This window comes from Palaemon carinicauda, chromosome 1 (genome assembly GCF_036898095.1).
Source record: "Palaemon carinicauda isolate YSFRI2023 chromosome 1, ASM3689809v2, whole genome shotgun sequence".
Lineage (NCBI taxonomy): Eukaryota > Metazoa > Arthropoda > Malacostraca > Decapoda > Palaemonidae > Palaemon > Palaemon carinicauda.
In genome coordinates this window covers 192428352-192444129 of record NC_090725.1, presented here as the reverse complement: position 1 = coordinate 192444129, position 15778 = coordinate 192428352, and positions in this window count along the sequence as shown.

The window sequence follows — 15778 nt, the reverse complement described above, 5'->3', positions numbered from 1 at the left end:
AAAGGGCCTGTGTACAGGGGCGTTAGCAGTGGCTTCCTAGGGTCGTTGCGCTGGAAGACGTGCGTTGCAGAGTGCAAGTCTGTTGGTATGTGATGCTTTGCTGGGGGCTTGTAAGTATGGCGGCATGGAGTAAAGTTTCCCACGACGTGACATATGCTCTGGAGATCGTCGGAGGAGGTTGCAGAAGAAAAAATTCGGCACGGATGACCAACGTGTCGTCCTACACCACTTCAGCTGCCGAGACGTCCAGGGCGTCTTTAGGAGTGGTCCTTAGTCCCAGGAGTACCCAGTGAAGCTGAGTAAACCAGTTGGAGTCCTTGCAGTGGGACATCAAAGCTACTTTGAGGGTGCGATGAAAACATTCAACCATTCCATTGGCAGCGGGGTTGTAGGCAGTTGTATGATATAGGGTGATGCCCAGGAGATTCGCTAATGATGCCCACAATAGAGAGGTGAAAGTGGTACCCCTGTCAGAAGTAATATTCTCAGGAATACCTAATCTTGCTATCCATCCTGAGAGTAATGTTTATGTGCATGAGGCGGAAGTTGCAGTTTCCATGGGAATGGCTTCAGGCTAACGAGTGGAGCGGTCGATGACGGTAAACAGGTAACGGTGTCCTTGTGAAGTGGGTAGGGGGTCTACAACATCGACGTGAATGTGGGCGAAACAACGCTGAAGTTGAGGAAAGGTGCCCGCTCCTGAATCCGTGTGTCGATGTACTTTGGAAGTTTGGCAAGAAGTACAGGCACAGACCCAATTCTTGGCATCCTTAGTAATATCATGTCAAATGAACTTCGTCTTCAGCAGCTGTGCAGTAGAACGGCGCGAGGGATGTGAAAGGAAGTGAATGAAATCAAACACCTGTCGGCACATGAGAGCAGGAATCAACGGTCGCAGTCTACCAGTATTGACGTCACAGAGGAGGATGGTGTCAGAGTCGTCGAGAGGGACGTCTTCCCAACAGAGGGATATGCAGGATGTTCTACATGCTTGATACTCTGGATCCTGTCGTTTGGCTTCAGATAAGGCGTTGTAATCCAATTCCAGTTGAACTGCAGCCAACGTGTTTCTTGACAGGGCATCGGCAATGGGATTCATTTTCCCAGGGACGTGTTGAAGGGTGCAGTTGTATTCAGCCGCGGCAGAGAGATGTCGGCGTTAACGGCGGACCAGGCGTCAGACTGTTGAGTGAAGGCGTGCACCAGAGGCATGTGGTCTGTGTGAATGACGAAGGGTGTACCCTCTAAGAAATGGCGAAAGTGACGGACAGGCAAGTGCACCACCAGCAATTCGCGATCAAAGGTAGAATAACCCGATTCTGCTTTTGACAGTTTTCTACTGAAGAAGGCCAATGGGTGGGGCGAGCCGTCGACCACCTGTTCGAGTACTGCACCAATAGCGACATTGCCGGCATCGGTGGAGAGAAGGAGAGGGGCGTGTGGGATGGGAAAAGTGAGAGCAGCAGCGGTTGATAGGGCATTTTTTGCGTTGCACAAGGTCACTTCTTGAAGGAGACCCCACTTCAGGTCTTTTGATTTGCCCTTGAGGGAGGCGTAGAGGGGAGCAACAGTTGGGGCAAGGGCTGGCAGAAAACGGTGATAATAGTTGGTCATGTCCAAGAATTCCTGCAGTGCTTTGACAGTCGATGGCGTGGGGAAATTCTGAACGGCTGCTACCTTCTCAGGGAGGGTATGGACTCCTTCAGGAGTGATGCAGTACCCTAAGAACGACACTTCGTTGGCACCAAAAGTACACTTGTCGTATCGGATTACAAGGCCTTTTTGTTGCAGGTGGTCAAGCACGATGCACAGGTGACAGAGGTGTTCCTTTTTTGAGGAGGAGAACACAAGTATGTCGTCCACGTAACATATACTGAAGGGGAGGTCCCCTAAGATGCCATCCATGAGACGTTGAAAAGTGGTCCCAGGATTACGAAGGCCAAAACAGAAGTAATTGAAGGTATATGTACCAATGGGACGGGTGATGGAGGCCTTGGGGATGTCTTCTGGGTTTATAGGACCCTGATAATGCCCCTTCAGGGGGTCGAGCGTTGAGAAAACCTTCGCTTTGTGCAAGTAGGAGGTCACGTCGGCGATGTTTGGGAAGGGGTAGTGATCCGGTTCTGTTTGCATGTTCAAGCCCCTGTAATCCCCACATGGACGGAGGGAGCCGTCTTTCTTCAGGACGATGTGTATGGGTGATGACCATGGTCTTGAGGCCTTTTGGCAAAGGCCCATTTCTTCCATTTTGGCAAACGTCTGTTTAGCGGCTGCCAATTGATCTGGTGCCAGAGTCTGAATTTGGTGAAGACTGGGGGTCCCGTCATCTTGATATGATGATAATTATAGCCTTTGGCGAAGTTCTGGACGGAAAACTTCCAGGTATGACGGGAGTAGGTGGGTGTAGGCATCCGTGGGTGCACTGATGTGGAGAGCGAGGTTGAATGGGTGGGTTGAAGAGGTGTCGACAAGTACGTGTCTGCGTTGACCAATCGTCGGTGGGCAACATTGACCAGAAGGTAGAAATGAGAGAGGAAATCCGCACCGAGGATTAGCATTGTGACTTCAGCAACGAGAAACTTCCAATTAAATTATCCGTTTCCAAACGATAATGTGAGGTTCTTGTAATCGTAGGTGGGTATCGCATTGGCAGCTACCAGGCTGACGTCGTTAGACGTAGACAGACTATGTCGTGTCCTGAAGAGTTCCCTTGGCAAAAGAAAATGACAAGCACCCATGTCTACCAAAAATCGCACGCCCGTTCTTGTATCATGTAAAAAGGAAAGAATAGAAACACGGGAGCCCACCGCCACTGACATTCCTTGGTACATTTCTTTGTGGCAGCCCCGACTCTTTAGTGGTAATAGCATAACTGTGGCTGTAGAAGTCGTTGGTTGGGGCACGAGAGATTGGTGGGTGATGGGTGGCTTTGTCACCACTCCAGCAGGTTACGGGGTAGGCATGTGTGTCCTATGGCATTTACGTCACCTTCGGTTGATGTTGGATAGGTGTACTCTTCGTCAGGATTGGAGGCATTGATGGAGGTCTTGAAGGTCGTGAAGTGGCTGTCTATAAGGGCATCGTCTTTGGTCATCAAGTCCTTTATGGGTAAACTATCGACATCAGGTATGGCAGCGCGTACAGGTTTGGGTAAGCGGCGTACCCAAAGGGCACGAAGTAGGTTCGCCTCACTAGGAGAGCCATCTGCGGCCGGTTGTAGGCGAGCGATACTGGTCATTTCCCTGAGGGCGTGCGAAGCCCTTTGGTCCCCCAACGGTTGTTGAGAGAGCTGAAAATTCTTTGCTATATGGGTGGCTGGCAATGGCGAGTACAGCTGCAGAAGGTATGTTTTGAGGCCGTCATACGCTATTGGGGTTTCTCCTTGTTCACAAAGCCAGTCAGAGATTTCTGGGAATGTGTCCTCGGATACCGCCACGAGAACATAATCTGCTTTGGTGTTTGAGCGAGTCTCGCCCTTGATGCGGAACTGGACTTCTGCGTGCTGAAACCAAGCAAATGCCTCTCTGCTGGCGAATGACAAAAGTTTAAATGGGGTGGCGCCAACTTCCGTTGAGTCCGCCATAGTAACAGTGAGTGGGGAGGGGGGGAGGGCGGGAGGAGCGAGTCACACTCTGTGGTCACCAATGTGACAGGCCAAGAGTAGGTTGTGAGTCAAAGGCGAGATGAATGCAACTGGGTAACTTTATTACGACACATTGAGTATATATACACACCAGGTCCCTGTAGGAAGGTCACAAAATACAAACATGCTATTTCTTGTCAAACCGGCAACCGGTTCTGTTAACAGTTAACAATGAAGTAGGCAGACAGGTTAATACAAGTTGCTGTCAGTGCGAGGGGAGAGCGAAGATACAAAGGATAACATATGCAGAAAAGAGAAATGTAGTTACTAAGTACGCTCATGTGACACATGGGTGGTACATCATACTTATCAGCCATCTCTCTCTCTCTCTCTCTCTCTCTCTCTCTCTCTCTCTCTCTCTCATTGTACATGTAGTTACTAAGTACGCTCATGTGACACACGGGTAGTACATCATACTTATCAGCCATCTCTCTCTCTCTCTCTCTCTCTCTCTCTCTCTCTCTCTCTCTCTCTCTCTCTCTCTCTCATTTTACATTTGCAGAATTATTTGTTTATTTGTGAATCCTTTTTCTTTATATACTACTTCTTATTCAACCTGATAGAACAACAATATTATAAGTTCTGTAAAACAATATGAGGTACCGGAGGAACTACTCCGCTATGTGGCTCTGCGGTGAAGTGGGACATTAATGCTTTGCGGGTGGGTTGACAGCCGGCTGTTAACTCACTATTAAATGTTTTAAATGATCCATCTTGTCTAATTTTGGGTTTAGAGAGGAAAATTATCTATTTTTTTATGTCTAATGATGTTATTTGTCTTTCATGATATGGTAAAAAGATGAGAATCTCCCAAACAGAAGTACTCCCTAGACTTGATGATACTACATTGGTAATGAGAGATGTATATATATATATATATATATATATATATATATATATATATATATATATATATATATATATATATACAGTATATATATATATATATATATATATATATATATATATATATATATACTGTATATATATATATATATGTATATATATATATATATATATATATATATATATATATATATATATATATATATATACATTTATATAGACATATATATATATATATATATATATATATATATATATAAATATATATATATATATGTATATATATATATATATATATATATATATATATATATATATATATATATATATATATATATATATATATATATATATACATATATACATTTATATACATTTATATAGACATATATATATATATATATATGTATATATATATATATATATATATATATATATATATATATACATATATATATATATATATATATATATATATATATATATATATATATATATATATATATATATATATATATATATACATATGTATATATATATATATATATATATATATATATATATATATATATATATATATATATGTATGTACTGTATATATATATATATATATATATATATATATATATATATATATATATATATATATATATATATATATATATATATATATATATATATATATATATATATATATATATATATATATATATATATATATATATATATATATATATACATATATATATATATATAGCCATGGCTGATGCTTAACACGTGAATCGATGTTGTAATAAAACCTTGCTGGAACTAAACAAATTCTTCATGAGAGAAAACTTGAAGTATAATTCTTATTATCATTATCATTATTTATTACAAGTTAAGCTCTAACCCTAGTTGGAAAAGCTAGATACTATAAGCTTAAGGGCTCCTACATTGAGAAATAGCCCAGTGAGGCAAGGACACAAGGAAATAAATAAACTACAAGAGAAGTAATTTACAACAAAAAGAAAACATTTTAAGAATATCAACAACCATAACTTTGCTTCTTTCCAATATAAGCTATATGTTAAAAAAAAAAAAAAAAAAAAAAAAAAAAAAAAAAAAAAAAAAAAAAAAAAAAAAAAAAAAAAAAAAGCAACAAGAGATGGTGAAGATAAAATTTCGTGCCCGAGTGTACCCTCAAGCCGGGATGGTTAGAGATTTGGTGGAACGGTTAGTGAGATTTTGCATTGTATCATGGGGCAAATGCATTAATCTACCATCTTTTCACATATCTTAGAACGCATGATATAGGCTTTGATGTACATGTAGGTTGGTTAGTTGACTAGAGGCTTATGATTATGAGACTACACAGCATAAATTTTTGTGACATCATCACTGTTGAATATATCTGTGAGGAATTTTCTTCACTCTTATTCGCCTCTCTGGTAGTTTTGTCTCACTCTCAATATTGTAGTTACCCTTGAAGCTTTCACTCCCATACTTGACGTCTTTTGTTCCGAAACGTGGATTGACTGCGGTGAATTTAACTCATTGACAATGCTGTACACCATGATTATGACTTCGCTACATAGGAATGCAAGACAAAAGCCTTACGCCTGCGTTCATTCTTTTCTTAAACAACGTGAATCGAGATAAATTATTAAACTGGTTTTGTAAGTAATTTTAATACTGCTGACTTATAAGCACCTTTATCTCTTCAGTACCAATTCAGGTCTGATTTATTTTTAAGAGGTCTACTCATAGCACCAGCCCTTTGCTACTTAATCATTTAAATTATAGATTTTTAGTATGCCAGAATAGGTAGAATTACTAGGTATGTATATTCCCCTAGAGCTACAAGATTTCTCTGTATTTTGCACAGAATCCTGCCTCCTACTCACAACTTTCAACAATAAATTGCACTGCCCAAAAGTCCCGATATGGCACCTAAACTGTGTTATCCCACGATCGTCACTTGTTTTGGAAGCTGAACCCCGGTGACGGCTTTTGACATGAGAGTCACCCCCTTCGTGCACGAGCCGGGGTTGTGCCGGCTAACCGACTTGGTCAGTCAATCTGTGCATCTCTGGCTCACTCCCGAACTCGACTCCAACCAAACAGAGGACAGAGGAGTTCTGGTGTCCTATCGGCTGGAGAGAGGGGAGAAGACGAGCCTGGGAACTGTTCTAGTGAGACCCTATCTACCAACAAGCGAGAATCCCAGGGTGAGCCAGTCAAGGGTACAAACTATCCATTCAACGGCCATTTTTTTGGACAAGGACTATTGTGCAAGTACTGTGAGAAGTTCGGGTAAAGTACGTGGCTTTTACATATTTCGAGCTTAGTGCATGGGATTGTGTTTAAATATTGTTCTTAGAGACTAGTCCAATCTCAGGTCACAAGACACGACCAAGCGTCTAAAGCAACCGTATTCTTATTAATATTTTTGCATTCTTTGATTCTTTCAATTATTTGCTTTCCTTTTCACCACTGTTAAGATGTCCGATTTTCCAATGTAAATATTGTATAATAAAGTAACTAGATTAGATTAATTACACCTCTTCGTACTTCTACATCTCCATTAATTTGATTGTATCTAATAGGAATATTTAATCTTGGGGCAGTATCTCCAATGTATTGAGAGGAGTAAGTCTAAATAACTTAAGAGTAATAGTGTGTTAGGGAGTGACTTGGTATTCATTCTCAGCGCTTCGAAAGTAAAGATCCTTATCTTAAGGGACCCGGTTGGTATGCCAATGTTTGGGAGTAAACAAGGAAAAAAACAAAATCCTGAAAAAAATTCACTGAGCTTCGTATGGCAATTAAGAATGAGTATACAAAATATTTTCTCAAAATTCCTCTTACTCCTATAGTTACAGGGTAATTAGTAAAAGTAACCCCATAAGCCAAAAACATTGATCCCTACAAGAAAATGCAGTTTTTCTCTGGTAACGTAAATTTTGATAAGTATTACATTTCAATATAAAACAAAAATGCGAGCAATGGCATCTGTATAGATTTCATGAGTCACAAGACGAAGTTAAACAAACTTCAGCTTTCAGCGCTAGTACAAACCTCAGAGAGAACACACGTTTGAGTTTGACCTCTGACATTTTCTCGCTTTTACCCCTGTTTTTCTTGGTTTCGGCAAGAATTTCACTATCCCAAAGAGGAAAGGATAGTTTCAACATCTTTCTAACATAAGAAAAAAGAAAATTGGCTCTAATACGAGTTACGAAGTGGGTAATATCTGCGATATTATCGGAGTTTGTGAAGGATGAAGGAGCGACTGTCTCGCCTGATCAGGAGCCTAAAGTAGATAGATATTGAGCAAAGGGATCATAATTTATGATTAGATTATGATAAATAACATTATGATAAATAAAATTTGGTTCCTTAATATAAAAAAGAACATTAAATTCATAACAATCATGATTTATCAACATTATTTTTGTAAAAATACAAAGACAAACTTTGAACGCCCATATCTCAAAACTATACTTATTGACTTTCAAATTCTATCTTCTCCCTTAGTTGAACAGTTATAGCACTGAAATTTGGTATATAACTTAAAAAGACCATAAAACAATAAAATAGAGCTCTTTTATCCATTTTTTGTGTCATATATTTTTTGATTTTTTTCCTTGATTTATAGGGTTTATTTTTTTACCATAATGAACAGAATAAAATCTGGCAAAACAATGACGTTTAGAAAAAAAAAAAACTCTCTACCTGATTGGAGGTTGAAATCATGTCTATATAGTATAGTAATCCCGGGCCTGAATATTAATTATCATGGGAGGAGATTGAATTTGAAAAACACTAATTTTCAGGATAAATAACCCTGGCGTTGCAAAACCGATGGTCAGAGGTAAAATCCTATGCAGTTTGGCGATGTCCAAAGTCCACTTATCAAGTGGTCTGAATGTCAAAGTCCTGTCCTTAAAAAACGGTATTAGCTGGCCAGCCCCCTTAACTTATACTCTACTACAATACATCATTGCTCCAATTCATTGTACAGAGTACAGTTTTTCGCATTTAGAGTAAAGGTTTGTGAACTGCATCACCAAAGAATTTACCAGGGTGTTTGTGCCTTTGAGTGTATGTGCTCCTTTCCTCTCCTGTGGATCTTTGTTGCTTGTTGCAGGGAGATATTCCTGGAACAAGAAGTTCCTACTCACCAATAAAACAAAAATAATAATATCTCTCCACACGAGTGGTCCTTCGAACCGGATCTTTTACCTTTGACTTGTGAAGTATTAACGTAAGTAATCAGCTTGATTAAGCTTAAAGTACCTCGCTATATCATTTAGATTCCCCCGGACCAGCCAGTCAAGGGTGCAAACTATCCATTTAATAGCCATTTGCATGGACAAGAGCTTTTCCCAGCATCAAAGTAAGGAGTGCAGGTAATTCACGTGGCCACTTAGAGTTTCGCCATTTTAGACCAGCTGAGATTCATTTTTACTTGATTTAAGTAACTGGCTTTTCTATAATTTGGGCTGAGTACATGGGATTGTGTGTACAAATTTGTTTATGATTCTGGTTTTAAGACTAGTCCCATCTCGGGTAACAAAGAACATGTGTCCAACCCCACTTCAATAATTTGCCATTGCAGTAGAACACGAGACTAAGGCAACCATATTTCTATTACTATTTTTGCATTTTTTTTATTGGTTCAATTATTTGTTTTCTTTTTACCTCTTTTAAGATGTCCAATTTTCAAATTCAAATTTTGTAATAAAGTAGCTAGATTAGGTTAATTATATCTTTTCGTATTTCTACTCCTTTCATTGATCGATTATCTATTATGAATATTCAATCTCGGGACAATATACCAGATATATTGAAAGGAGTAAGTCTAAATAATTTAAAAGTAATAGTGTATTCGCGAGTGACTTAATGTTCATTCTCAGTGCTTCAAAGGTAAAGATCTTTATTTTTAACTTATACTTTATTACAATACATCACTGCTCCCATCCAATGCCATTGCCTCCATTATTAACGTAAATGCCTGTTCACTATTTCACTGGGGTCCATGGGACAGAACCATAACAGAGCCTGAGAGTGAGATAGCTTTAGACTTAACAAAGATAAAGTAGGCCATCAAATTACTTTTAATTTCACGTGGGAAATTTTCAGGCCTCTGGACAGAATTCAGTTTTTTTTTGCATTTAGAGTAAATGTTTGTGAACTGCATTACCAAAGAATTTACCAGGGTGTTTGTGCCTTTCAGTTTAAGTGCTCCTTTCCTCCTTTGTGGATCTTTGTTGTGTTTTGCAGGCAGACATTACCGGAACAACAAGTTCCTACTCAACAATTAAATAAAAATAATAATTTCTCCACAATATCCCACCTTTCGGGTTTCCACATATTTTGGCATATTTTGACAAATGGATACTTTGAAAGTTATACATTTTATCCAACAGCAGTCAAATCATTGTTGTAATTTAGTGATGCAAGAGATCAACATCTCAATATTGTTTCCAGCTTTGTCGTTTCAGTGTTCAATTTGTCGACCTAAATTTTACCAAGCAGGAGCCAGTGCCAGAATTTCACATGGCATTACTTGTGCTACAACTAATATGGACCTTCACGGAAATAATTTCCAAAACTTCCCCATTGTCACTAAACACCACATGCTAGTATTCTTTTTGTCTTATGAGAAATCTTATGACGATAAAATTGAGATTTTACATGATTAGAGTCAAGTTAAATGATCTATCAGTTGGTATATTACCTTCAACCACATAAGTACTTATACATGATTTTACAGCAATGTCAACTATTTTTGGAATCTTAATATGTATCCATAGTAAGCATTTGCATATATCAAAATATTTAGTTAAAGAGTACATTGTATTTTATCTCTGGATATAAAACACGGGAGAAAAATTCTGATGTCTTGCTGTGTTTTTTTTGTTAGATACCTTCGGTTTGTTCGATTCTCCAAGGATCAGGAAGATATAACATTTGTGACAACTGTGATATGAGGTGAAATGAAGGTAACCTTTTACTAAGTAGACATTAGCCGCCCGCTCCGTCTACCTTTTCACGAGACCACATAGTGGCAACTCGAATACCCCGGTACCTAATTAGCTGTACTGTCGATGAACTAGCCTATCCTTGAAATTGAATATGTACGGGCCAATTTTGCTCTTTTTTCCTAGCCACCTGACAAATGATTATAGTTCATTCTAGCGAACATAATATATTTTACCTATTACTAATGGAGTCCTACCAATGAACGGGACTACCTTTGGGGTTTGAATAGAATGTGTAACATTTCACTAGCTGAAATATGGACTTTACTAAAAAAAGAAGTTTAGTATTACTGGTGATTCCTTGTAAAATCCATATAAAGTTTTCAGTATAAATTCTTGGTGTGCACTAGAATTCTTGCAGACAATTGTACATAAGAGACAAAGGGTTATGTGTAGAATATAACACTATAAGGGAGAAATTCGCTGAGACTGAACGTTGGAAATGGAAACCTATTATATTTCTTTTTTTTTTTTTTTCGGTCAAAGATACCATTTTCGCTCCTCACGCTAAGACTAAATTCTCAAATGCAAATTATTCATTACTTTATTCATGAACAGCTACTTTTTCTAGTTCAGTGATCAGGATGAACTAAATTCACAGAGAGGAAGGCGTTAGATTCATGATCAGGTTGCGTCATTGCCATGGACATGGCCATAGTTTAACATGTTTCATAACACTGTTTTATGTCAAACAGATACCACAAACTGTTTGGCCTGTACTGCTTACTCAATATGCCTAATGATGACTCACACACTGCATTGCACACACTGAAGAGCTTGAAAAGTCAGTCGTCAAATCAATATTATACTGTTATTGTAATCATTAGAATTTCTAAATCAGCGTTGTCTCGGCTAGTATCGGTATCGGTTATTTCTTTGGTATCAGTATCAGTATAGGTCTAGAAAAAGTTGGTTATCGGTATAGGTATCAGTCTAGTTAAAAATTGGGTATTGATAGCAGTATCGTCCTCCAAAGTGGTATCGGCGAATCTCTATTATCAGCTGCATACTGTGGCCAGTAAATGAAAAGGCTGCTATTCAATTCCCTGTGGTAGTCACCATTTTGTTTTCACAGGGATACATAAAAAGGAGCCATCATCTAAACCTTAGACACTGCCACCTGCTTCTTCCAAAATCCACTTCACCTTTACTAGGTGGTACCTGACGGCTGTAGGTCGCATTTGTTACAGGTTGTGTTGTGTCTACACTATGTTGTGTGACATCCGTTTGGTGGACCATGTTTCATCCATTAATGCAGAGCCTTTGCACTTCCATACATACCATAGAGGTTGGCCATGATCTCACGAGTCAGGTGAAACGTAATTGGTCGAATTCGGCAATGTAAGATAGACGCCATATTATATCTATCAGGTGAAAGATATAGTAAAACTTCACATCAGTAATCTGAATGGATTTTTATAATTTACATGAATTATGATATGCTGTGTAGCAGAAGGATGTTCAGTACAGTACAGTTTGGAAAGGTGAAATAATGTACAATTTTCATAGAAACTTTCATGAGAACTTAAAGTAAAAAGAAATTATTGGGAAGCACATGGCAATTCTCTCAAAAAAGCTTAAGATTTTTTGTGTACTCCAATAATGTTGATTATACCATGAAGATTTATATTCATAATTTAGCAATTGGTAGTGAGTATAGTTAATGATAATTTAATTCAGAGGTTCCCAACCTGTGGCACTAGCCCTTAATGATACTCAGCGTGGCCCCCAGAGCAATATACGGGTAATGCTCTCTCTCTCTCTCTCTCTCTCTCTCTCTCTCTCTCTCTCTCTCTCTCTCTCTCTCTCTCTCTCTCTCTTAATAATAATAATAATAATAAATAGATAAATCCATAAATAACTAAATTTCATGTATTTTTCCCGTTATGTAATTCCTGAGAGGAAAAAGTAATAGAAACCAACTCTGCTTTTACACCGAACGCGATTTGAACAAGTATTATACGTCGACATTTTATTTTTACTTACGTACAGGAGTGAATCGGAACATCACAGGTCATCTTTAGTTCAGTGGCTGACAGCTTATCAAAAAGTGTGTTTTTCCAATAGTGATCAACTTTCGCTTTCTGACATAAGATTTGATATTGTATTTTTTTTTTTTAAGGTACCTAAGTAAATACATATTGACAGTGCTAAGAAAATAAAGAAATCCGTAAATATCTATACATCGTGTATTTTCTGTTATGTAATTCACGAGGAAGAAGTGATGAAAACAATCTCTGATTTTACACCAAACGCGGTTTGAACATGTATTATACGTCAACGTTTCACGCCAACTTGCGTACAGGAGTAAATCAGATTATCACAGTTCATCTTTAGTGGCTAACTGTTTATCAAAGAATGCTTTTTCCAGTTGTGATTAATTTTTGCTTTCTGACATAGGATTTGTTACTACCATCTTTATGTTTGTTTTTCAAGCTACTAAACTATATATATATATATATATATATATATATATATATATATATATATATATATATATATATATATATATATATTTCAAATAAGCCTTATATATTAATACATTAAAATCTGGATTATCTTAACGACCTCGGGATATATATATATATATATATATATATATATATATATATATATATATATATATATATATATATATATATATATATATGTATATATATATATATATATATATAGACAGTGTGTTAAACTGAAATAGTTTTGTAAAGGCCTGGCCTCTCTAGAAAACATCATTTGAAAACTGTTTTGAAAGTGTTTGCAAACACCTTTGCCGTATACTATAAATATGTCCCATCCAGAATAGAAAACATTCAGTGTTTCGGCGTGTATATGTATATATACACATGTAGCCTATTATGTATGTATTTTTATATGTAATATGTATACGTGTTTATATGCATATATACACATGTAAAATGTATGTAAATGTTTATACACAGAAAACACGTCTCCATTTGAATCTTCCGTACGCCTTGTGACTGTTGAAGCAGCCAAACTTATATTTCGATCTCACTAGCTTTGCTTTTAAAGAGATTCTGCTGAGCAGACACTGACTTTTTTCAGAGAAGATAAAATGATAATTCTTGTGCTGTGATTCAGAATGTCTCTTGATATTAAATGTCTTCAAGGTCTTTATTCTTTCGTGACATATAAGACACAATGGACTGTCAGCATGTGAATTGAAAAAGTAGTCAAAAGTCCAACTTTCATTAAACACACGACCCTCCTCATCTATTTTCCTTTTTCTAGGGTTAGATGAAATGTTTAAATCCTGTAAGAGAGGAATTTGATGGATATATTAAGAGCATATGTTGATATGAATATGTATATATGGATATGTACATACCAGTGTGTTTAGGTACTTAATGTATGTATACATATGTATAAGTGTACGCATGTATTTATACCGGTATATGTACATATATGGATTTATATATACTGTACATACATACACACATTATACATACACACACACACACACACACATATATATATATATATATATATATATATATATATATATATATATATATATATATATATATATATATATATATTGTGTGTATGTATGTATACATAAATTCATATATGTACATATACCGGTATAAATACATACATGCAATTATACGTATGCATACATACACTATGTACCTATACACACTGGTATATACATATCCATGTATACATATTCATATCTACATATGCTCTTAATACAGCCGTTAAATTCCTCTCTTACAGGATTTAAACATGTCACCTAACCCTATAAAAAGGAAAATAGATGAGGAGGATCGTGTGTTTAATGAAAGTTGGACTTCTGACCACTTTGTTATTTCACATGCTGACTGCATTGTGTCTTTTATGTCACGAAAGAATAAAGACATTAAAGAAATTTAATATCAAGAGTCAATATGAATCACAACACAAGAATTGTTTATCACTTCAAGGTGATATGCGCTCAAACAAGATATCTTCTCAGAAAAAATCAGTGTCTGCTCAGCAGAATCTCTTTTAAAGCAAAGCTAGTGAGATTGAATCATATGTTTGTGCCAGCTACCAGGTTACCAAGTATTTATGTGAAAAAGGAAAGCCACTTACTGATGTGGAATTTATTAAGGAGTGCATGATGAAAACGGTCAAAGAAATATGTCCAGAAAAGTTGTCACTCTTTCAAAATGTAAGTTTGTCTGCTTCAACAGTCACAAGGCGTATAGAAGATTTAAGTGGAGAAGTGTTTTCAACATTATCCGAGAAAGCACAGCGTATTCAATATTTTTCTTTAGCTTTGGATGAAAGCAATGATATTTTGGATGCAGCACAACTTCTGATTTTTATTAGAGGTGTTGACAAAAATTTTCAGGTTGTAGAAGATTTGTGTGCCCTTCGAAGTAGGAAAGATACTACATCAGAAAATCTCTTTTTAAAACTACATCAGGCGGTAAATAACCTTGATTTAAGCTGGGCCAAGTTAAAAGTGTAACCACTGATGGAGCAAGAAACATGGTTGGAAGTAGAACAGGGTTGGTCGAGAAAATCTGCAATGAAGTTGCTAGTGCTAATGACACCCCTCCTCTGAAGTTCCATTGCATTATTCATCAGCAGGTACTGTGCAGTAAGGTTCTTAAATTTAAAGATATCATGAACGTCGTCATATCAACTGTGAATTTCATTAGACGTCATAGTTTGAACCATAGACAGTTTCAGACATTTTTATCTGAAATAGATTCAGAGTATGGTTAAGTATTATACCATACTGAAGTGAGGTGGCTCAGCAAAGGAAAAGTTCTCAGGCGGTTTTTTGCTCTTCGTCATGAAATTGAAATATTTCTTACGGAAAAAGGAAAGATTCCAGAAGCATTTTCAGATTCAGACTGGGTTTTCTTCTTAGCTTTCTTATCTGATATAACTGATCATTTGAATTATTTGAACTTAAGACTACAAGGCAATAGAAAATTGGTATCAGATATGTTTACTGAGGTGAAAGCTTTTGAAAATAAACTAGATATTTTTATGAAACAGTTCAGTGATGAAAACTTTATACATTTTCCATGTTTTAAAGTGTTTCAGAAGGAAATGAATACATCAACTGCCTCAAAAGAAATATGTACAAAGGCAATGGAATTTTTAAAACAAGAATTTGCAAATACATTTAAGGACTTCCATGAGCATAAGCAGAAAATTCAAATGTTTCAAAATCCTTTCAGTTTATCACCAGAAGATATTCCAGGAATTTATCAAATGCAAATGATTGATTTGCAAGCCA